The following is a 23,194-nucleotide window of genomic DNA, read 5'->3' on the forward strand; positions in this document are numbered from 1 at the left end:
GGATTAATAAAGGGTCAGATGGACATCTGATACAATGCATTTTAAAAATGACTCTCCGGTTAAACAATCCTAGGGAGATACATACATATCTATGGCTTGTTGCTGCTACATGTGAACCCGATTGATACTGGCCTATATCGTCACTTTGCTTGACCAGTAAGGTGCAGAGATTTCCAAGAAGAACTAACATGGAATTCAGCCCGGTAGAAAGAGCAGATTGCTGGCTGCTCTTCAGGGGATAAGTGGTGGGCAGGTGGGTGTGGCGGTCACACTTGGTCATGATTGGTTGTTCTGGCCTTGGTCAGGTGCCCCAGTTCTCCCTACAGACACTCACATGAGCTCCAGGTCAGGATCCTGTGTGCTCTTGACAAGTCCAATGCCTAAACTTCCACAAGGTTATTTGGTCATGCACAGCTTGAAGCTTGGCTTTTTTCTAAAATCGACTTTTTCTTTGTAATAGACTAAAAAAGATGCTATGTTTGAACGAGCTGAGCTTTTTTTTTTTAATGTTAATAAAATAGTACCCTTAGGGTAGGGCACTTTGGCATCTGCTATAAAACCAAATACGTAGAGCTTACAAAACACTGGAGTTCCAGATGTTAAGTGATAGTTATTTCTCTACCACTGAAATGAGCCAGTTCAAGCTGGATTAGGTTATACTAAAGGCAGATTTATTGGGGAGTTGCTCTCAGGTGAGTTCACTGGCCCCAAGGATTGAGGCCAGGGGCATCCCCAAGGGGAGAGGTGGGGGAGGGAGGGCATACACTCAGAGAGAGAAGAAGAGGGAGAGGAGAAAGGGAGGGGGGGTCAGAGAAGGAGAAAGGGAGGGAAGGAGGGAAGGAGGAAAGGAAGGAAGGAGGGAAGGAGGGGAGGAGGGAGAGAAAGGAGAATGGGGAGAGAAGTAAAATGTCTGGATTATATAAGGAAGAGACTCTGGGGGAAGGGCAGCCCAGCCCCTGGACTGGAATGTTCAGGGCTGGAGGCAGGGTAGGCCAGGTAGGGACTGAGGGATGCTGGGAGAACCTGGAAGCTAGGTTTGTTTTGATATGTAAAATATGCATCTCAGTCCCTTCTCTCTCTCTCTCTCTCTCTCTCTCTCTCTCTCTCTGTGTGTGTGTGTGTGTGTGTGTGTGTGTGTGTGTGTGTGTGTGTGTGTGTGTGTAGGGGCAAAACAAAACAGTAAGGAAGCGCTGTCCTTCTGACTGTCATATCTGTCATGGTTTTGATTGACTGATTGCTATTTGCACACTGGGCAATTTTCACCCTCTCATGCGTTTAATGATTTTAACTGTAACAGAATTAAATAATACTCCCGTATTGCAGATGGGAGAAAATGAAATTCCCCAAAGATTAAACAATATCCCGAAATCACAAAGTGTACCTTTTCTATTTTGATGGTTTCAGGGGAAAAAGGTAATGTGCTAATTTTTAATACTTTAATTGCAAACTAAAGAGGGAAGAAGACTTTTTGAACACGCAGATTTTTGAGTCAGATGTTATTCTGTGTTTTCTTTGCTAAAACTAAAATAGAATGAAATGTCTAAATAAGGTTGAAGAGCGCTGTGCTGGGATGGAGCTGATACTAGAAAATGCATTGACTATGAGAACAGCATGCCTAACACAAGTCTAAAAATAAAACTATTTTAGGGCTGAAAAGATGACTTTGTAATGGCTAAGAGCACTGGCCGCCCTTCTGGAGAACCTGTGCTTGATTCCCAGAACCCACGTAGTGGCCAGCGCCATCTGAAACGGGCATTTCAGGGGATCTGATGCCCTCTTGTGGCCTCCGACAGAAACCAGAAGATGATGCGCTAGATGTCTTAGGTCCATCTTAAATCAGTCTAAATAAGAAAAAAGAAAAATCGAGATGAGGGGCTTCTCTGTCATTACCTCCACATATCCCAGGATTACATTTCAGTAGTGAGAAACAAAGGGACAAGGTGGAGAATGGCAGCTAAGGATGTGCTAGTGAGAATGGGGCTCTTTTCTGGGTAGCCAAAAGGTAGAGGTTTTGGCCTGTGGATCCCATCTTAACCAGCTGCTACAGAACCCTAGGTTGAAGAATGGCAAATAATGTAATCCAGACAGAAGACAGTTTCTTCTGGCAAAGCTGAGTGTTGTGACTGAAAGACGTCAAAGATACAAATGAGTAGTATATGTAGCCAGTTTCCTACAATCCCCCTCCAGAGCCCCACCCCCAGCCCCCACCACAGTTGTGCTTGCTCGGAGAGCGCCAAGTGCGGTAAAGTGTGGGATCACTCCAGGCTGTGAAGTAATGGTGCAAAGTGATCTGGGAACACCTTAAGGACTTTGTTTTCCCTAAGTTATAGATAGTCACACAATCTCCACTTCCTAAAGCAATAAACAGCCCAATCCTGAAAGCAAATATATAGACACAAACACACTGAAAGGTAAGGAAGGATATTTACCAATTTTGTCTGAATAAAGTTAAGAGGAATAAAAGTCAATTTAAAAAAAAAAGAACAAACTTGCCCCAAAGTTTGTTCCACTGTGTTCCACTGTGTTGCAATGGTCCTATGAACCAAGGCTGTGTGGTAGGGAAAGGAGGCATGCCATTGCAGACAGAGAGGACGCAGCCTTTCCTGAGACAGCTCATAAGAACTAAAATGAATGTCCCACGAGCGAGCGACACCTTTCCTAGCCCATGGTCATTCGTGAGCAGAATTCTTTTCTAAAAAGAAATAAAACAAAAACAAAACTTTAAGTCTACATAGTTAATAATGCGAATCCATGAAGCCTCAAAAACGTTCCACTGGGACGTTACATTTAGAGATACCATTAGACCCTACCGCAATGCCCAGGTTTGGCGCCCCCTGCTGACTTGATGGTTACACTACTAGATCTGAAAAATGAGCTTTTTGACTTGATTATTCTACATTTTTAATTTCGCATACAAAGTAATGGATTTCATTATCGAGTTTTAGTACACTTGTGCCACTCCAATACCCACTGTCTACCCCATCTTCCCCGCACCCTCGCCTCGTATTGGTCTCAATAACCTCTCAAACTGTGCCTCTCTTGCTTTTATGTCTCATATATTCTATTACCGTCTCTTTTTCTCCCTCGACTCTTCTTTAAAGTCTCTTCTTCCCTTCTAGTGAACCCCCTTCTAGGTTAATGATACAAATACGTGTGCATGCCTGTGCCCGTGTGCGCGCGCGCGCGCGCACACACACACACACACACACACACACACACACACACACACACAGTTAAAGCAAGGTTCTGCATATGAAACAAAACATGATGTTTGCCTTTCTGTGCCTGGCTTATTTTGCTTAACATAGTGATTTCAAGTTCTGCCCATTTTCCTGCGAGTGTCACGAGTTTATTGTTTATTTATGAGTGAGATTTTGATATAAACACGTGCGAGCACGCACGTGCGTGCACGCGCGCACACATACATACATACATACATACATACATTACACCCACATATTTAGATGTAGGTGTGACATATACGTGGCAGAGAACAATATATAGAATGTCCACTAAAGACTTCTTAGGAACAGAGGATTTCACTGTCATAGCTCAAAGTGTGAAATTTTATATATGTGAAGGGCAAAGGGAACACGTTTAAATGGCACCCTTGTTTTCTTTTCTTTTTAAACATTTTCCTTATGACTGAAATTTCAGAATTATTATATCACAGATGCAATTGCTTGAATAACTTAAGCCTTTCATTAAATCTTCAATTAAACAGGTAAAAATCACCTCCAATACCTTAAAACACAAGCATCCCAAAGTTTAGATCTAGGGGGTCTTACAGCCTGTGAGGCTGTCATCAGGCAGTGCTCTGTCAGCTCGCTGTAACAGTGAGGACCCGAGACTGTGGCATGGCTCCACCCTACTCTGTGGTGAGCAGGACCATTAGTGTAGACTCCAGCTATCTAAAAGCAGTGGCTGTCAGCTTTCCTGTTGGGAGATAGCTTTTGAAACTTGTGGATTTAGAAGACCTGAGGGTGCTCTTAAAATTCTTGGAATAAGGCTGGGAGATGGCTTAGTGGGTAAAGTGCTTGCCGTGCAGGCCTAAGGGCCAGAGTTCGGATCTCCAGCAGCCATGTAAAACGCTGGATGAGGTGGTGCTCACCTGTAACTCCACGACTGCAGAGAAGGAGAGGCAAAGAGGACCTGGGAACTTGCTGGTCAGCCATTCTAGAAAAAAGCCTTAGATTGGGTTTGGCTGGAGAGATGGCTCAGTTGTTAGGAACACTGGCTGCTTTTCCTGAGGACCCCAGGTTCGATTCTCAGTACCCACATGGGAGCTCACAGCTGTCTGAAATTCCAGCTCTAGTGGGTTCAGCACACTCATCCAGGCAAAATATCAATGCACGTGAAGAGAAGTAAATAATCTTTTTAAAAATGGCTTCAGCCATGTAGCAGAGGATGGCATTGTCTGGCATCAATAGGAGAAGTTAGTCCTGTGAAGGCTCGTTTCCCCAGTGTAGGGGAATCCCAGGGTGTTGAGGTGGGGGTACTTGGTGGGAGGGAGAGTATCCTCGTAGAAGCAGGGGAAGGGGGTATGGGGGGGACTGGGAAAGGGGATAACATTTGAAATGTAAATGCATAGAATATCCAATAAAAAAGAGAAAGCCTTGGGTTTTATCTCCAGCAACACATAAACTGAGTGTTGTGACATACACCTATAATTCCAGCCTTCTGGAGGTAGAGGCAGGAGTATCAGGAGTCAAGATCGGTCTCAGCTACTTGGTGAGTTTGAGATCAGGCTGGGCTACATGACAGTTTATCCCAACTAAAAAAACAAAAGTAGTCTTGTTGTTGTATTTTTAGTTCTTTTCTTAAAACCAGAATTCCAAGCAATACAGAACCAGGCTAATATGAGACTTCCAGTCCCTACTAACTCCCCTTTGTTCTCTTGTACATATGCAAATATAAGCATATATATGCAAATGTGTGTGCATAAGCATCTAGTGTAACATATATAAATCACTTTCTACAGAAATGTTAGCACGCCATAAGTCTTGCAATTTTTATTATTTAATAATATACCTTAGAGATAAACTCATTTCACAACTTCCCTGTTTTTTCCTTGTGCATTCTCATAGGGTTGCCTTGTATGACTGGACCATCACTTATATAACCAGACACGTTTTAATAGTTCTTCAGGGTTTTTTTGGGAGGGGTAATGTAAGCCTTACCAGAAGGAGAAGAGAAAAATTCTCTTAAATTATTGAACCAAAATATGAATATTTATCATTTGAGAAGTAAAGCCAGGAGACAATACAAATTTACATTCCTACCTACAGCGCAGGAGAATCCAAGGGCAGTGTTCCAGCAATGAGTAGGTGTTACTGAAGTATTTAGTATCTTCTAGTGTAGCAAGTGAAGCCAACGACCTTTTGGTTTTGTGTGACATCACTAATATCAAGCCAACCCTTGGGCACAGCTATTGTGTGCCAAGTATTCTGAAAGCATTGTGTATAGGGAATACAAGTTGATGATGCCCAACTGCTTTACGCATGAAGATTGTTCTCACACACGGGTCAGCTATTCTAGGTGGATAATCATGTAGCTGTGGAAATGGCTTAGTGGATAAAGTGCTTGGCCTGCAGACATATTGACCAGACCTCCAATCTCTGGAAAACACATACATTCATGTGAGCGTAATGACCGCCTGTAACTCCAGGGCTGAGAAGTGGAGACAGAGGCTCCTTGGAGCCGGGTAGCTAACTAGATAGCCCTGTATTTTGTGAATTCTGGGTTCAACCAATGAATCGGGTGGAGACTGACCAAAGACTATTCCCAATGTCAACTTTGAGCCTCTGTAAGCAAACACATCTGGTGCATCTGCACACGTTAACCTGTGTACTGGAGACAGGTTCCCACCTCACATACACATGAAGACATATTAAACTAAATAACTATGGAGCTGGGTGTGGTGGGACTCACTTGTAATCACAACCACTCAGGGGTTCAAGGTCAGTCTGGGAGATTTAGCAAGACCGTTTTAAAATAAAGCAAGGGTTAGATGGCTTTTATGTATTCACACAGACCTGTGTGGTAGCTAATCTTACGTTAATGTGACATGAGCTAGAATCATTGGCGAGAGGGAGAAAAATCACTATAAGATCAGGCAATAAGCAGTCATATGGTGCATTTTCTTAATTAGTGATTGATGTGGGGAGGCCCAGCCCATTGTGGGTGGTTTCATCCCTGAGCAGGTGGTCCTGGGTTCTAGAGCAAGCCATGGGGAGCAAGCCTGTAAGCAGCAGTTGTCCATTGCTTCTGAATCCACTCTTGCCTCCAGATCCCTCCCCTGTTTGAATTGCTATACTGACGTACATTGGTGATAAACAGCAATGCGGAAGTGTGAGCCTTTTCCTCCCCAACTATCTTTTGATCATGGTGCTTCATCACAGAAACAGTAAGTAATCGCACTACCTAAGATAGTGTGCGATTGTCCTCAGCCTTAGATGGAATGATTTAGTTCTCTCAAAGGAAGCTCCACAACCAAAAGCAGTTAGTGACCTACTCCTCTTCCTCCTGGAAGCCTTAGCCAACTCTGCCTATAGGTTTGCCTGTGTTAGACAACTGATGAGCATAGGATTATATACATATGGGTTTTATAACTGACTTCTTTCACTTAGCCAAATATTTTTAAAGTTCACCCACACTGAAACATACATCAGTTCTTCATTCCCATAGTAGTCTTCTTCTTCTTCTTCTTCTTCTTCTTCTTCTTCTTCTTCTTCTTCTTCTTCTTCTTCTTCTTCTTCTTCTTCTTCTTCTTCTCCTTCTCCTTCTCCTTCTCCTTCTCCTTCTCCTTCTCCTTCCTTTCCTTCTCATTTTCCTTCTCCTCATCCCCCTCCTCTTCCTTCTTAAGATTTATTCATTTTATGTATGTGAGCACACTGTCACTGTCCAGACACACCAGAAGAGGGCATCAGACCCCATTACAGATGGTTGTGAGCCACCATGTGGTTTCTGGGAATTGAACTCAGGACCTCTGGAAGAGCAGTCAGTGCTCTTAACTACCAAGCCATCTCTCAAGCCCAGAGTCTTTTCTTATAACACCCCATTATTGTAAAAAAAAAAAATCTACCTTTTATTGGCTCATTTATAAGTTAAGGGCCATCTGAGTTGTTTGGACTATGTAAATGACACTTCTCATTTGCAGTATGATGAATACAGATGCAGTTCACTTGTCTGTATAGCAGGGAGGAGTCACGAGCCCATAGAGTAAGTAAATTTAAGTTTAAGCATGGGAAGACTGCCAAGTCTTTCCCCACAGAATTTACTAAAGTTCCTGCTGGAACTGTTATCGTCTTTGAGTGCTGCACTTACAATAATCATTTCATAACACTGCAGCCTCCCTAGACAGAGACTCATCCAGGTTCCATGTATTTATCACCACAAGGATAGAACAGGGAGGAAGGAAGCTGACATCCTTCATTCAGCAAATGACTGGATAAAGTTAAGTATTTAAAAGATGAACACAGGAATATGGTACAAGGTAGTTGTGGTGGTTTGAATATGCTTAACTCATGGGAAGTGGCACTATCAGGAGGTACGGCCTTGTTGGGGAAAGCATGCCATTGTGGGTAGGGGTGGGCTTTGAGGGCTCCTGGTGCACAAGCTCCACCCAGTGCAGAAGAGACCCTCCAGGTCCCCGCCTGGGGAAGCCCATCTCCTGATGCCTTCGAATCAAGATGTGGAACTCTCAGCATTTTCTTCAGCACCACGTCTGCCTGGACACTGCCATGCTTCCCGCCATGATGATAATGGACCAAGCCTCTGAAACTGTGAGGCAGCCTCAATTAAATGTTTTCTTTTATAGGAGTTACCTTGGTCATGGCATCTCGTCACAGCAATGAAACCCTAACTAAAACATTAGTTCATTCATCTTTACAATAATTTTATGCTGTAGTTTCCTTGGCAAGATAGTTAAAATAAAAGGCCAGAATAAAAACTAGACAAAGATAAACAGACCTCATTGCAGCCTTAAAGAAGCTTAGGTATGAAAATGGCAGTGTAATCCTACTCATCATTGAAGTCTGTGTAAACAGGTAGAAACCACCGGTCTGCATGTTGTTACAGGCATGCGTGATTATGCAGTAGTGCTTTCTAAGGTCTAAAATTTTTATTGGCCTATGTTAATTATACATATAATAGGTTTTATCATGACATTTTCATACATGTACATACAGCATCTGATCTACTTCAACAGACAACGCTTGTCACTCTTAGTGCAACATTATTAGTAATTATCCTTTTTAAGTGTTTAATGAATTTTTTGTTACCTTGGCAAAGCCTAGGCACTGTTTTATCAAAGAGTATTTCTATATTCTACAAGACCAACTCCCCAAACTGTCCACTCATATTGTGAAATATTTTAATAATGATGTCATGCATTGCCTGTGATCAGCCTCCAGAGCTAAGATGACACCACCTTCAGGCTTGGCGCTTAACTTTGCCTGCCGTCCAGGTGGCTCTTCATAATCATCCGTGAAGACCCTGCTTTGTGATTCTGCATGCCCGTTACCACATTTCCTTTCAGAACGCAGAGATACCCAAGTTAAAAATTATGCACAACCATCCCAAGCCTGCCACACACACTGTATGTTCCCTAGACCTATTATTTGGACCACTTCGTGCTACAGAAGTTCAATCCAGTTGCCCAGTTACTCAATAGCAATGCAAGAGGGGCAGAATTTGCCAGGACCTTCAGCACACATGATTAAGGGTTTTCTCTAGAGGCCCTGAACCCAACTTGTTGGCCAGGAGGAAATAGTCAGCCTTGCGAACTCGGTCCTGCTAGAATGAGGGCGCCTTTTCCATTTCGAAGCTTCTATGAAAAAAGAAAAAAAAGTTCAACGGAAAAGACATCTGGTTAGAAGTCCATGGGGAATCCTGAGAACAGGAGTCCAGGTCCAAAGTGAAGGAAGACTACAGACGTTGGCGTCTTGGGCCCTGGCTCCACAGATCACTGACATCAGTAACTGCAGATATTCTAGGATAGAATGTTCCCTCAGCACTCTATGCCCTTATCTGTAACGTACTGGAGCTGGCCAGTGTTCGCGAGTGAAAGTTGGCTGTTAACTTCATGGACGTTTTGCAAGCCAGGTTAGCAGTATTAGTAGCTACTGAGAGAGTATTTACACCATGCAAATCAACAGGCATTGCAAAGAAAGACTTTTGGCCCCTGTAGGGAGTTGGCTAACTGAATGTTTACTATTAAAACCACTTACTGTTACTTAGAAAAACATACATAATAAACTTGTAGTTCTCAATCATAGAGATTTGTTACCCAAGTGACATTGGATCCAGACATAATTGGAGTTGTCAAAACTGATGGAAGAGGTATGTTATGGTCCGAATGCTAAATGTCCCCATAGGCGCAGGTGTTTGAACACTGGACCCTGCGAGCCAGTGGTGCTATTTTGAAAGATTATAGAATCTTTAGGAAGGGGAAACCTCACTGGAGGACGTGTGTCAGTGTCTTAGCGTTTCTTCTTCTGTGAAGAGACACTGTGATCACTCCAACTCTTGTAAAGGGAAACATTGAATGGGAACTGGCTTACATCATTATTATTGTAGGAAGCATGGCAGCATGTTGGAAGACATGGTACTGGAAAAGTGGCTGAGAGTCCTACATCCAAATCAGGAGGGACCAGGAAGAGAGAGGGACTGTGGGCCTGGCTTGAGCATCTGAAACCCAAAGTCTACCCTCAGTGACATACGTCCTCCAACAAGGACACACCTGTTCCAAGGAGGGGACAGCTCCTAATAGTGGCACTCCTGTGAGCCTGTTGGGGCCATTTTCATTCAGTTCACGACAGCACCGTGGGGCAGGCCTTAGCAGTGTTATAGCCTGACTCCACTTCCAAGCTGCTTTCTACTTCCTTATTGCTTTAGCAGTGTGACCGACTGCCTCATGTTCTTGCCATGGTGGACTTGTGCCCCCAAACTACAAGTCAAAATAAATGATTTCTCCCTAAGCTGCTTCTTCTCAGTCAACTGGCCACAGCACAGAGAAGAGTAATTACTACACGGTGCTGCTGAGGGCTCCTGGGTACGGAGGAGACGCCATGAAGCACTGCAGTGGGCATAATCAAAGAAGAGTAATAATTCTCCAGCCTCTCGTGTCACCGTACTGAGTCTGAGACAGTTAGGGTGAATGTGAACAGAGTGAGCTTCTTGGTGGACTCTGCCTGTTCAGATTGAAATAAATCCCTGGGGGAACGTCTCAAAGTACTACTTTGCAGTCATTGCTAAAGTTCTTACCATTGAAAATCCACTGGCAGGTCCTTTGTATTTCAACTTTTGGTCACTCATTAGCATTCAGATTGGCAACCCCGCTCAGCCCTCTGTGCCATGTTTTGTATCTAGAATCAACCCCCCTCCCACTTCCCCCTACTCCCACCCCATCTCTGCTGCAGTGTCACTCTGTAATCGTAACCAACTCTCACTCGCTTAATCTGCATGCACAGATGCCTACAGACTTCAGAAGAGGGTGTCGTATCCCCTGGTGCTTGAGTTATAGGCAGTTGTGAGCCACCCCACATAGGTGAAAGGAAATAAATTTGGATCCTCTGTGTAGTTACACAGTATGTAACTGCTGGGCCATCTCTCTATCTGCAACATACCACTACTAGGCAACTGCTAATCTGCTCTCTGTTGTTGCGTATGATATTAAAAAACCATCCACGCTACCACCAGCTACACTCTGGTAATGCAGTTCTCCTTCCCCATTGGGAGCTGCAAGCCTCAGTCTTCCCTGTTTCCATTCGCCTGCCTGCAAACCTTCCCAGCCATCTGCCCCCTGTGGCTAGCTATCACAAATCCTCATAACCCAGTAAAATCAAAACTCTAGAGGCTTGTAATTTATCAGTCAGATTTAAATAAGTAAATTCTCAACTTGCAAAACGCCCACACAATAAACTCAGAGCCAACTGATATTGATACAAGCTGCCCGCCTAGACTGGACAAATTGTCCTATATCTTCTATCCCATCTATGATATTCATAACTACCTGTGGCTATTGAAAACCATGTGGATCCGGTTTGTCCTTTTTTTCCTCCATCTTTCCTGTCCTTTTTTTCCTCTCTGTCCCTTGTCCTCTGTCTCTGAAACTCTTAGCCCTGCCTTCCTGTTTCATTATCCAATCACAGACTCTAGTTGTATATTATACCTACCCTCACCTGTGTATGGACCGCAATCCACACCCTAGTTAGATTTGTTTATTCTGAACATTAGGTACTAATGGAATCTTACATATATGTTATTTTGTGATTAGCTCCTTTCAGTTAACATGTTTCAAGATTCCATCTGCTAATTCTTCCTTCTTTATTGCTAAATAATATTCCATTACTAGGATATGCTACCTTTTATCTAGTCATTTAGCAGTTGATGAACAGGTAACTCCCCACCCCCAGCCTTTTTTTTTTAGCTCCTGTGAATTAATACTACTGATGTTCTAGTATTGATTGGTGGGTTTTTCCTTAGTGTAAAAGGAATTGAATTGAATCGCTTGAGAAATCCCAGACTCTTTTCCAAAATGACTATATCATGTGACACTTCCTCCATCCCTGTTTGAGAGTTTCAATTTCACCACATCTTCATCAACACTTATTATTAACCATCTTTTTTATTTATAGGTTTTCTAAACAGTGAAAAGCAAAATCTCATTATAGTTTTGGTTTGCATTTACTTGAAAACTGACATTACACTGCATCAGCATTATCTGTTAGAAATATAGCTTTTTGGGGGCAGCAAGATGGCTCAGTGGAAAGAGCACATGCTGCTCAACTCTAACAGCCTGCGTTCAGTCCTTAAAACCTACGGTGGAAGGGGAGAACCAACTCTCTTACATTTTCGGTTGTGAGCCCAGCCTTTGACAGCTGGGCCATCTCTCTAGTTGAGGACAAACTCTCAAAAGTGCCTTTACCTCTCCACACAAGCAATGGCGTACATGCTCCCATGCCCCCAACACACATACATGCACATGCACACATGAATACACACAAACTAAAAAAATAGAAACAACATATAATCCTCCTGATCTGATCTGGGGCTGGAGAGATGGCCCAGTGGTTAAGAGCACTGTCTGTTCTTCCAGAGGTCCTGAGTTCAATTCCCAGGAACCACATGGTGGCTCACAACCATCTGTAATGGGATCTGACGCCCTCTTTTAGCATGGAGATGTACATGCGGACAGAGTGCTCACATAAAATAAGTCTTAAAAGAAAAAGTCCAAAATATATCACCTGGCCTGATGTTTCGAGTCTCCTCCTTCTCTGTTTTCATTCCTTCGTTTCCCCCTTCTTTCATTTTGGAAACTTATTTGTTCTATAATACTCGAGCTTATCCTTTTATTGCATATGTAACTTAGGAAAGTAGAAAGATCACACAGATATCTCCCCACTCGGACACGACAATTAACAGCAGCTGTCTACTTCCTCCTGTCTTTCGCCTGTTCATGCACATCTAGAATAGATGCCTTTACACCCAGGCCTTTAAAACCTGACGGCTCCACGTGAACCAACTCACTTCACTACACACTGCTTTCTGTCCCATTTCCAAAGAATGTATTCTTATGCACATTTTCTTTCTTTTACATTTATTTATCTGTGGGGTGTGTGTGTGTGTGTGTGTGTGTGTGTGTGTGTGTGTGTGTGTGTACACGCACGCACAATATGTGTGAGTGTAGTGTGGAATCATGGAGGCCCCGTGAAAGTCAGTGGACAGTTTGTGGGTGCCAGTTCTCTCCTCTACTTGGGTCCTGAGGATTGACTGTGTCATCAGGTACCTTTCCATGCTGAGCCGTCTCACCTGCCAGCCGTTATTCTTGCTTCCTTCCCCTCCCTCCTGCTTTCATGACTTCTTCACTTGGGTTTCGTTGCTTAAGTGTGGGTAAGAGGCCATTCACTGGCACAGAGACAACTTACCAGTGCTTTTGCCACACCACAGAAGAATATGCCGTTCTACAACCACTACCTGCTAACAGTCCCTCAGGAAGCATGGGTTCCACGGGCACCTCCTCTACTCCGACAGAGTGTGGCTGGCCCAGTCTTGTGCAGATCGTGTGTAGGTGTGCATAGCTGCGGTGTATATGACTGGAAAGGTCTACTTGACTTCAGGTGAAGGGTTTTTTTAGCACTGCTCAGACCCTCTGACTTCTGTACTCTCTGTTCCTCAATTTTCCCCAGCCTCAGCCTCGGAGGTGGTGATCCCCCGAGGGTATTGGAGACTTACTCTTCCTTTATGTGGTGCAAGCTTTGAGAATATGGTGACTGTGGTCAGATCACCAGTAGGACTGTCCGTGGCAGAGATTAATGTACTTAACCTCATGACAGCATGCCTTCTTCAACATGCACTTCCTTTATTATGATGTTTTCTGCTCTAAGGGCTTGAACAAAGGACTTAGAGATAAAGATATCTGATCTTCGTTTTCTAATACTGTGGGGTAAATAAAACCCCTCCTCTCTTTTGCTGTAGCTGCAGGAAATGTAATCAACCAGAAAATTTACATCAAGATTAACTTCTTTTGGAACAGAAGACCCAGAAATGAACCCACACACCTACGGTCACTTGATCTTTGACAAAGGAGCTAAAATCATCCATTGGGGAAAAGACATTTTCAACAAATGGTGCTCATTCAACTGGTGGTCAGCATGTAGAAGAATGCAAATAGAACGATTTTCATCACCCTGTACAAAGCTCAAGTCCATGTGAATCAAGGACCTTCACACAAAACCAGATACCCTGGGACTAATAGAAGAGACAGTGGGAAAGAGCCTCGAACTCATGGGCACAGGGAAAATTACCTGAACAGAACACCAATGGCTTATGCTCTAAGATCAAGAATTGACAAATGGGGTCTCATAAAATTGCAAAGTTTCTTTAAGGTAAAGGACACTGTCATTAGGACAAAATGGCAACCAACAGATTGGGAAAAGATATTAGCCAATCCTATATCTGATAAAGGGCAAATATCCAAAATATACAAAGAACTCAAGAGGTTAGACTCCAGAGAATCAAATAGCCCTATTTAAAGAGGGGGTACAGAGCTAAACAAAGAATTCTCAACTGAGGAATGCCTAATGGCTGAGAATCACCTAAAGAAATGTTCAACATCCTTAGTCATCAGAGAATGCAAATCAAAACAACCCTGAGAGTCCACATAATACCAGTGAGAATGGCTAAGATCAAAAACTCAGGTGACAGCAGATGCTGGCAAGGATGTGGAGAAAGAGGGACACTCCTCCATTGTTGGTGGGATTGCAGACTGGTACAACCATTCTGGAAATCAGTCTGGAGATTCCTCAGAAAATTGGACATAGTACTACCTGAGGACCCAACTATACCACTCCTGGGCATATACCTAAAAGATGCACCAACATACAACAAAGACACATGCTCCACTATGTTCTTAGCAGCCTCATTTATAATACCCAGAAGCTGGAAAGAACCCAGATGCCCTTCAACAGAGGAATGGACACAGAAAATGTGGTACATTTACACAGTGTTATATTACTCAATTATTAAAAACAATGATTCATGAAATTCATAGGCAAATGGATGGAACTAGGAAATATCATCCTGAGTGAGGTAACCCAATCACAAAAGAACACACATGGTATGCAATCACTGATACCCAAAACTCAGAATACCCAAGATACAATTCACAAACCACAGGAAGCTCAAGAAGAAGGAAGAGCAGAGTGTGAATGCTTCAGACATTCAGGAGAAAATATGGTGACAAAGTGTGGAGCAGAGACTGAAGGAAAGGCCGTCCAGAAACTGCCGCCCCTGGGGGACCATCCCATATACAGTCACACCAAACCCAGACAATACTGAGGATGCCAAGAAGTGCATGCTGACAGGAGCCTGATATTGCTGTCTCCTGAGAGGCTCTGCCAGAGCATGACAAATACAGTGGCAAATGCTTGCAGCCAACCATTGGACTGAGAACAGGGTCCCTGATAGAGGAGTTAAAGGAAGGAACTGGGGGTTGGGGATTTAGCTCAGTGGTAGAGCACTTGCCTAGCAAGCGCAAGGCCCTGGGTTTGGTCCTCAGCTCCAAAAAAAAAAAAAAAAAAAAGAAAAAAGAAAAAAAAAAGGAAGGAACTGAAGGAGTTTGCAACCCCATAAGAACAACAATATCAACCAAAACCCCCTAGAGCTCCCAGGGACTAAACCACCATCCCAAAAGTACATAGGGATGGACCTATGGCTCGAGCTGCGTATGTAGTAGAGGATGGTCTTTTCGGGCATCAGTGGGAGGAGAGACCCTTGGTCCTGTCATGGCTCAATGCCCCAGTGTAGAGGAATGTCAGGGTGGGGAGGTGGAATGGAGTAGGTGGGTGGGTGAGGGAGCACCCTCCTAGAAGCAGGGGGAAGGAGGATGGGATAGCTGGTTTCTGGAGGGGAAACTGGGAAAGGGGATAACATTTAAAATGTAAATTAAAAATCCAATAAAAGAATATATATATATATATATATATATATATATATATATATATATATATATATATATATATATCTTTCTTTCCAACTGGAAAAAATTGAGTTCTTTGCTCTAGCAATTCCTTAAAATGTGGATGCAGCTTTATAATTAGGTAATGAGCAGACACAGGAAGAATTTGAGAGTTGTACGTTACAGAGCTTAAATAGTTGCACAGGGAGTCTTACAGAAGCTTCTAATAGGGGCTTAAAGAACAAGACTAGGAATTGAAGTTGAAGTGAAAAATCACCATATAAAGTGGTTTATTATAAATTTGTTTATAAACAAATCTTTATTTTAAATAAAGCAACATAGAATATTTCCAAATTTTGTATATGATTATGAAGGATTAAACTTAAGAGTGCTGAAATGCTGGTCGAAGAAGTCTGAAGCCATCAAGCTTTCAGATGGCTGCTTGGTTACTTGTAACTGTGCTCACTAGGTTTGGGGACAGTGTCACCAAACAGAGGGAAACTTAAAAAGAACACAGCAAAAATATTTAGAAAATTCAGAGCCTATTTAGAAGAGGGCGGAAGCAAATAGCTGCAGGGAGACATGAGTCTGGTCAGCAATGTTTGTAGAAGCGATTACACCAGAGACAGAAAGCCAAGTCCTGAACACGAGGAAAAGACGGCAGTGAAAGATGCCCGATGACACCTCAGGAATTTGTGAGGCTCCCTCACCCATCACAGATCCAAGCGTTTCAGGGGCTGTCTCGCGCACTGTCCATGGGCTCCCTGCCTGGGTCCACTGGCACTCTGCTCCCTCTTGTCTAGAAAGGCACTCCAAGGCTGCTCCGGGGTGGCCGATGTTACTGCTCCAAAGGGCGTTTTGGCATCTATGTATGCTGATTCTGCAGGCAGACAACATGCAAGAGTTACAGGGTCATAGTGGTTCACACTGAGATTTCAACAGAGAGCCTCCTGGGCCTGGAAGAAGTCTGCTTCAGGGGAAGAGTGGTTCTTCACAGGATGCCAACTGAAGCCGCCACAGTGCCAGGGTTACTTGTGAGTATCCAGAAGGTAGAGCCACCAGCCGTATGTAAGTCTGTGAAAGCCACAGGTATTGGTGTACTGGTAAGACAGCCGTCACACAGATCCAGTCAGCAGTTATGGTGTGGGTTTTCCTGAGGCTGACAGGCCATTCTCACCTTGGTCTGCACCATCAGATCCTGGGGGTGTGAGTATCAGGTGTTTTTGCTGTTGGGCTGCAGTCTGGACTTAAAGTGATTACTGTTCTCCCTTTTAAAACAGTAATCCTTGTCCTACCCTTGTCTCACCTTTGAATTATAGAATCCAGATAGATAGATAGATAGATAGATAGATAGATAGATAGATAGATAGAACGCATAAATACATTTACAAAAAGAGGAAAAGAAAAAAGAAAACAACAGAAAAGACAAAAGTCTCATACCATATTCTAAGCTATTCTAAAACTCGCCTTATGTAGCCGAGATTGGCCTCCAATTCACAGCAATCCTCCTGCCTCAGCTTCCCAAGTGCTGCAATTACAGCGTGAGCCACACGTCCTGCCTCAGTTTTTGTTTTCGAGTTTACAGTCTCACAGGTAAAAGGAGTTTGCCTTGGGTTCCAAGGGAGACTTTGGCTCCAAATGTTGAATCTTCATTCAGTGAAGGCTTTGGGGATGGGAGCGAATGTCTTTTGCATAGGACATGGAGACGGACATTGGACTAGTGGAAAGTGCTTTGAAAACTGGGGATGCTGATCTTAGAATAGATTGACATGTCTCAGGGCTCTGGGAAGTTCCTAGAAAGTAAGTTGTTCTAAAAAGACTAGCCTAAACAACGGGCCCTCACCCTCCCACCCTCTGCCGTCTTTGGAGAATTTTTCATTCAAACCTACTATTCCGTCTGTCTTTCTGTTTTGTTTTTGTTGTTTTTCCTTTTTCTAATCATTCTTTGAACGGACATGCTTTTATCCCTCTAATAAGATATCTTATTATAGAAATAACACAGGCTTTTAGTTTAGTTTAGTTTTGTAATTCCGACATCAGTGCCTCCTGCTCTAGCAGGCGCTGTTGCTGCTGCTGCTGCTGCTGCTGCTGCTGCTGCTGCTGCTGCTGCTGCTGCTGCTGAATGTTACTGTTGCCTACACATTTGATCACGCCACCTATTAACAAAGACAAATGTATTTCTTTCTGTTTACTAGAGAGCCCGTATTTTCCTTCTCTTATTGCTATGGCTAGTCTTTCTAGTACTGTGTTGAACAGAAATAGTGAGAGTGGATGTTCTTGCCTTGTACTGAGAGCCAAATTGTCCAGATTCTCTGCTTTAGTTACAGTCACTGCTGTGGAATCTGTATATAGGACTTGTGCTCTGGTGAGAGGAGTTCCTCCTATAATTACTTTGTTTGGAGATCTTTTGTCTTGAATGATGTTGCATTTTGTCATGCTGCATCTGCACCTACTGAGATGAGCATTCATTGTGCTTAGGTATCAGGTTTATGGATTTGTAAATGTTGAACCGTCCTAACACCCTAATAACCCGTCCCAGTTAGCCTTGGTGTATGATACTTTTAATGTGCAGTTGGGTTCTGGTTTCAGTATTTTCTTGATTTCTGTATCTGTATTCACTAGTGATAGTGACCATTGGATTTCTTGTGGTGTCGTCCAAAAATCCCTACTACACAATGAGTGCATAAATCTTTACTGATCACATCCTGGCCTGTTTCTTGTTTATCTGTTCCCATCTAGTCAATGGTTAACAGGGAAATAACTTTCCTCATGCTGACCTCTCTCTTCCTCCTTCCCCCAAACCAAATATGCAGAACTCCGTCATTTAGACGTTGGAGTGACCCAACCAGAACATCATTTCCCAGCCTTTTCTCATTATCTTAATTTTTTCTTATTGTGGGGGTTTCCCCTAAAGCCACCTCCACATGTGAACATTTAGACCACAACCATTCTGTACTGATTGGTCCCTTAGAAGGACACACATCATCTCGATAGCTGACACTTTGCACTTTACTACGTTAAAACCTGTTACTGGGGGTTGGGGATTTAGCTCAGTGGTAGAGCGCTTGCCTAGCAAGCACAAGGCCCTGGGTTCAGTCCCCAGCTCCGAAAAAAAGAAAAAAAAATAAAACCTGTTACTGCCTGAGAGTGGTATTACTATCAAGAATGCATGGTCCTCTACTGTCCTTATTCTCAGCTGTCCCCTTCACATTAGCCCCACCCCTCCCCTTCCCTTGGACAACATCACTTCTACCTCATGTCATATATACACATTTAATTTTATGTGTCTGTCTGCAACCTGGGTCCCACCTGAGAGAGAACATACAGTACTTGTCCTTCTTAGCCTAGCACAGCTCACTTACTCTAGCCATCTCCACTTGCCTCCCTGCTTCTCTTTTTCCTCTGTCATGGTTACACACAGGGCGAGCACCAAGGAAGTCTATAGTTGCATTTATGTATTCAGTGTGTGACTTTCAAAAACAGTTATAGACCATCAAATAGAAATTAACAATATGCTTAAACGTTGAGTTAAATCTGCTTAGCAGATCATTGGAAGGGGCTCGGAATTTTAAAAGAAAACATTACTATAATTGAATCCCAAGCTACTTGTTTGACTAAAGGAAGGCGGAGGTGAATGTCATCCCCAAGTAAATGAGAAGGCTGAAAGACCTAAGTGCCACTTGGGTCTTAGATGTGAGAGAGTAACTTACATTTAAGAGTGGAGGTGCTGGCTGTGTGTACTAGACCTAGTTTCTGTGCCTCCAGCCTCACCCTGAAGCCTTGCTGATTGGCCAGAATGTTCTAGGAATGGTCCATGCTGCTGCTATCTTTATGTGGTCACTGACAAGAGGGACAACCACACCTGTGCTCTGCTTGGATGAGACCAAAAAGCAGCTGTAAACCCCAGCAGGTGTGTGTGGACCGGGTAACACAGGCCAGAAGTGTGTTAGCTAGCCAACAGGGCAGGGGAAAGGGAAAGAAACAGAGGCACTGCTCACTTCTCCTACCCAACAGTGGATGGGACTAATTTCAGATGCTCCTGAAAGCAGTGATTTCATATTCTCATGAGACATCCTTCGAGCCCAAGCAAAGAGCGTATTCGATTACACAGTACCCAGCTTGTTTTTTGCACCTATCACCCCTTCTTATTTCCCAGTCACCTAGCATCAAAGTAGCAACACTAAAGTTTTTGTCTTACTCATTGTTTTCAGGGGCAAAATCCTCAGGGAATTTGTTGGCCCATCTCTGTAGCAATAGAAAGGACACTGATATTCATTCAACAAAAGAATTTCATTTCTACGTTTCCTACTTCCAAAACACTATCTATTGCAGACGTAGTTTTTCAAAAAGTTACACTCAACTGATTTATTTGTACTGGGAAACTTATTAAAAAGTAGTGCTTGTGATGAGGTATTAAATCTTATTTTTCCTTACAGGGTAAGTTTTCTGCCTTTTTTATACCAAAATGGAAAAGCATTTAATGCCAACACAGCTGTGTCTCCGAACAGTACTCTTTCAGTGGCTTTTTTTAACCACTAAAGAGGAAGCATCATGTTGGATAATAGCCAAGACAAACACGCTTCCACCAGTTCAGGCAGAGAGTCAACTAAAACACTCTTTTTTTTTTATTTGTGTGTGTGTGTGTGTGTGTGAGAGAGAGAGAGAGAGAGAGAGAGAGAGAGAGAAGCATTAGATCATAATATGGACAAATCCCCAGGACTGAATTCAAGCCAAGTTCTTTACAGATAACCTTAATACTTTGGGAATAGTGAGTTAGATCTATGTCTTTCTGAACATACTATACTGAATTATTATTGTTGTTATCTTCTTTCCTTCTAACAGGAAATTTCCTGCAATTTTCTTTACCTTCTTAATTTATTATTACAAAATTTTTATTAATTTTGTTATTTTTATATCCATTTTATTAGTAGCAACTTTCTTTTGATTATTCTTGTAGAAGCATTCCTTTTCTTGGACTGTAGAATTAGCAGTCACTTCTGGGCTGAACAACAGACACTAGACGAATATCTAACCAATTAGTATATTCCATCTTTTGGTGGGCGTATCCCCACGGGTGGACGCATAACCTGGGTAAAGCCAATGTATTAGTCAGGGTTCTCTTGAGTCACAGAACTTACGGGCAGTCTCTATATAGGAAGGTAATTTGTTATGACTTACAGTCTATAGTCCAACTCCCCAGCAATCAGCAGCAGCAGCTGTGAATGGAAGTCCAAGGATCTAGCATTGGCTCAGTCCCGTAAAGCAGGCAAGCAAAGAAGAGAGAGAACCTTCCTTCTTCCAATGTCCTTATGTAGGTCTCCAGCAGAAGGTGTGTCCCAGATTAAAGTTGTGTGCTACCATGCCTAGATGTGGGACTTGCTTTGTTTCAGATGACCTTGAACTCAGAGACCTCCTTACCTTAGTCGCCTGGGACTCATACCCACTATGCCTCAAGATCTCCATGCCAAGATCCAGGTCAGAAACTTGTATCACCCAGCTTCAAGATGAGGATCAAAGGTGAGCCTTCCAATTCTGGATTATAGTTCCTTCCAGATATAGTCAAGTTGGCAACTAGGAATAGCCACTACCATACACCCCTTGTCAACTTGACACAAATAATATCTCATGTCCACATGAAACAATAACAAGGTCCTTGTACAATCACAAACACATTTGTAAATTTACAATGTGGCAATGTCCCTTGGGAACATTCTTTTAGTATCAAAACTTAAGGTCCAATTGATGTTAAAGAAATTGGAAGAAAGACAAATATGTTCTTAACAAAATAAAACAGAAGCATTCATAATACTTTATAATCCTCGTTTCTGCAACTGGTTACATGGCCTTAGCTGGTATTTATAACTACTTCTTCTACTACTCATTCTGTATTACCTCCACCCTCTGCAAGCACCCTAGCAAGTCTTGGCTCATTTCCTGGAGGAGTGGCCCATACCTTCATTCCTGATAGGTCTGCATCCTTTGTCATCCTGCTTGGATTAGGCTGTTGTAGTCTCCCACTGACTTTAATAACAGGACATGGTAGTACTAAAAGACACAGACTAAGGGATCTCCTGAACTCCAGACACAATCCTCCTTACCTCCATTGTAGAGAGGCAATCCAATTTCCCCATGGTAATCTGGATCTATCACACCTCCTAACACTGTTATTCTTTTCGTAGCCTGTTGGTTTAAGGGCATTAGAAGCCCAAAATGACCAGGGGAAGTCTGAGCTTTCAGTTCAACGGAATGTTTGTTGTGGCTCCTAGTAGGAGTACTCCCTCTTCTGAAACCAAAAGTTCGAAGCCAGCAGAACCTGGAGTTGTGGGGACAGGAAGCAAAAATTTTCCTAGAGGGTCAGTAGGAGTGATAATGAGTGGAACTATTCCCTTTTCCACCCCTTGATTCCTGGACCCATGGATCCTGGCTATGGGAGAAACTACTATATATTGGATGCTGATTCAAAGCATATACGCCTTCTGAAGAACCTTGCCCCAGCTCTCCATGCTGCTGCCACCTAATTGGCGCTGTAACTGCATCTTCTAAAGGCCTTTCCATCTTTCTAACAGACCAGCTGCTTCAAGATAATGGGGAACATGGTAAGACCAGTGGATTCCATGATCGTGGGCCTACTGTTGCACTTCTCTGGCTGTGAAATGAGTTCCTTGGTCAGAAGCAATACTGTGTGGGATACTATGGATGGATGAGGCATTCTGTAAGTCCATGGATGGTGATTTTGGCAGAAGCATTACGTGCAGGAAAGGCAAACCTGTAACCAGAATAAGTATCTACTCCAGTAAGATCAAAACGTTGTCCTTTCTACGGAGGAAGCAATTCAATGTAGTCAACCTGCCACCAGGTTGCTGGCTGGTCACCTCAAGGAATGGTGTCATATCTGGGGCTCCGCGCTGGTCTCTGCCACTGGCAGATTTGGCATTCAGCAGCAGCTGTAGCCAGGTCAGCCTTGGTGAGTGGATGAGCCAAGCATAACCTCCATCTTGGCCACCATGGCCACTTTGTTCACGTGCCCATTGAGCAATCAATGACAGGGATGGCTGGGGAAAGAGGCTGACGGTCCACAGAACGGGTCTTTTATCCACTTGATTACTGAACTCCTCTTCATCTGAAGTCACCCTTTGGTGAGCATTTACATAGGACACAAATACATTCACATCCTTTGCCCATTTGGAGAGATCTATCCACACACTTCTTCCCCAGATGTCTTTCTCACAAATTTTCCAATCATGATCTTTCCAAGTCCCTAACCATCCAGCCAAGCCATTGGCTGCAGCCCATCAGTCAGTGAACAATCATACGTCTGGCCATTTCTTCTTCCAAACAAACTGTAATACCATGTGTACTACACAAATTTATGCCCATTGTGAAGATTTTCCTTCACCTGTATCTTTCAAGATTGTCCCAAAAAGGGGTTGTAATGCTGCTGTTGTCCACTCCTGGGTGGAGCTGGCATAATGTGCAGAGCCATCAGTAAACCAGGTCTTAGTCTCCTCTTCTTCAGTCAGCCAATCATAAGAAACAATCCATGGGGCTAAAGGTACATGCTTGGTAGCAGATAGCATTGTAACAGGAGTAGAAACCGTAGGCATTTGAGCAACTTCTTGACGTAAACTTGTTTGTGCCTTCAGGACCTGCTTGGGCCTGATCATGTATATACCACTTCTATTTGATAATAGACTGCTGCTATGCACATCCTACTTTATGACTTGGAGGGTCTGA

At 43.2% G+C, this 23,194-nt stretch overlaps 1 long non-coding RNA gene across 11 annotated transcripts in view; it reads left to right on the plus strand.

The window, feature by feature from the left end:
- Positions 1–23,194, plus strand: part of LOC148000503 (uncharacterized) — a 106,243-nt gene that overhangs the window by 70,288 nt on the left and 12,761 nt on the right. The window contains exons 1-3 of one of the 11 annotated variants that reach the window (XR_015639760.1): positions 16,035–16,494; positions 20,851–20,977; positions 22,027–22,172. This is a non-coding gene — a long non-coding RNA (uncharacterized LOC148000503). Of the gene's footprint in view, positions 1–328; positions 693–13,190; positions 15,066–16,034; positions 16,495–20,850; positions 20,978–21,639; positions 22,173–23,194 lie in introns of those variants that run through there. The other 10 variants (XR_015639766.1, XR_015639759.1, XR_015639761.1 and 7 more) reach the window with 10 other exon arrangements.

This window comes from Rattus norvegicus, chromosome 16, assembly GCF_021556685.1.
Source record: "Rattus norvegicus strain SHRSP/BbbUtx chromosome 16, alternate assembly SHRSP_T2T, whole genome shotgun sequence".
NCBI lineage: Eukaryota > Metazoa > Chordata > Mammalia > Rodentia > Muridae > Rattus > Rattus norvegicus.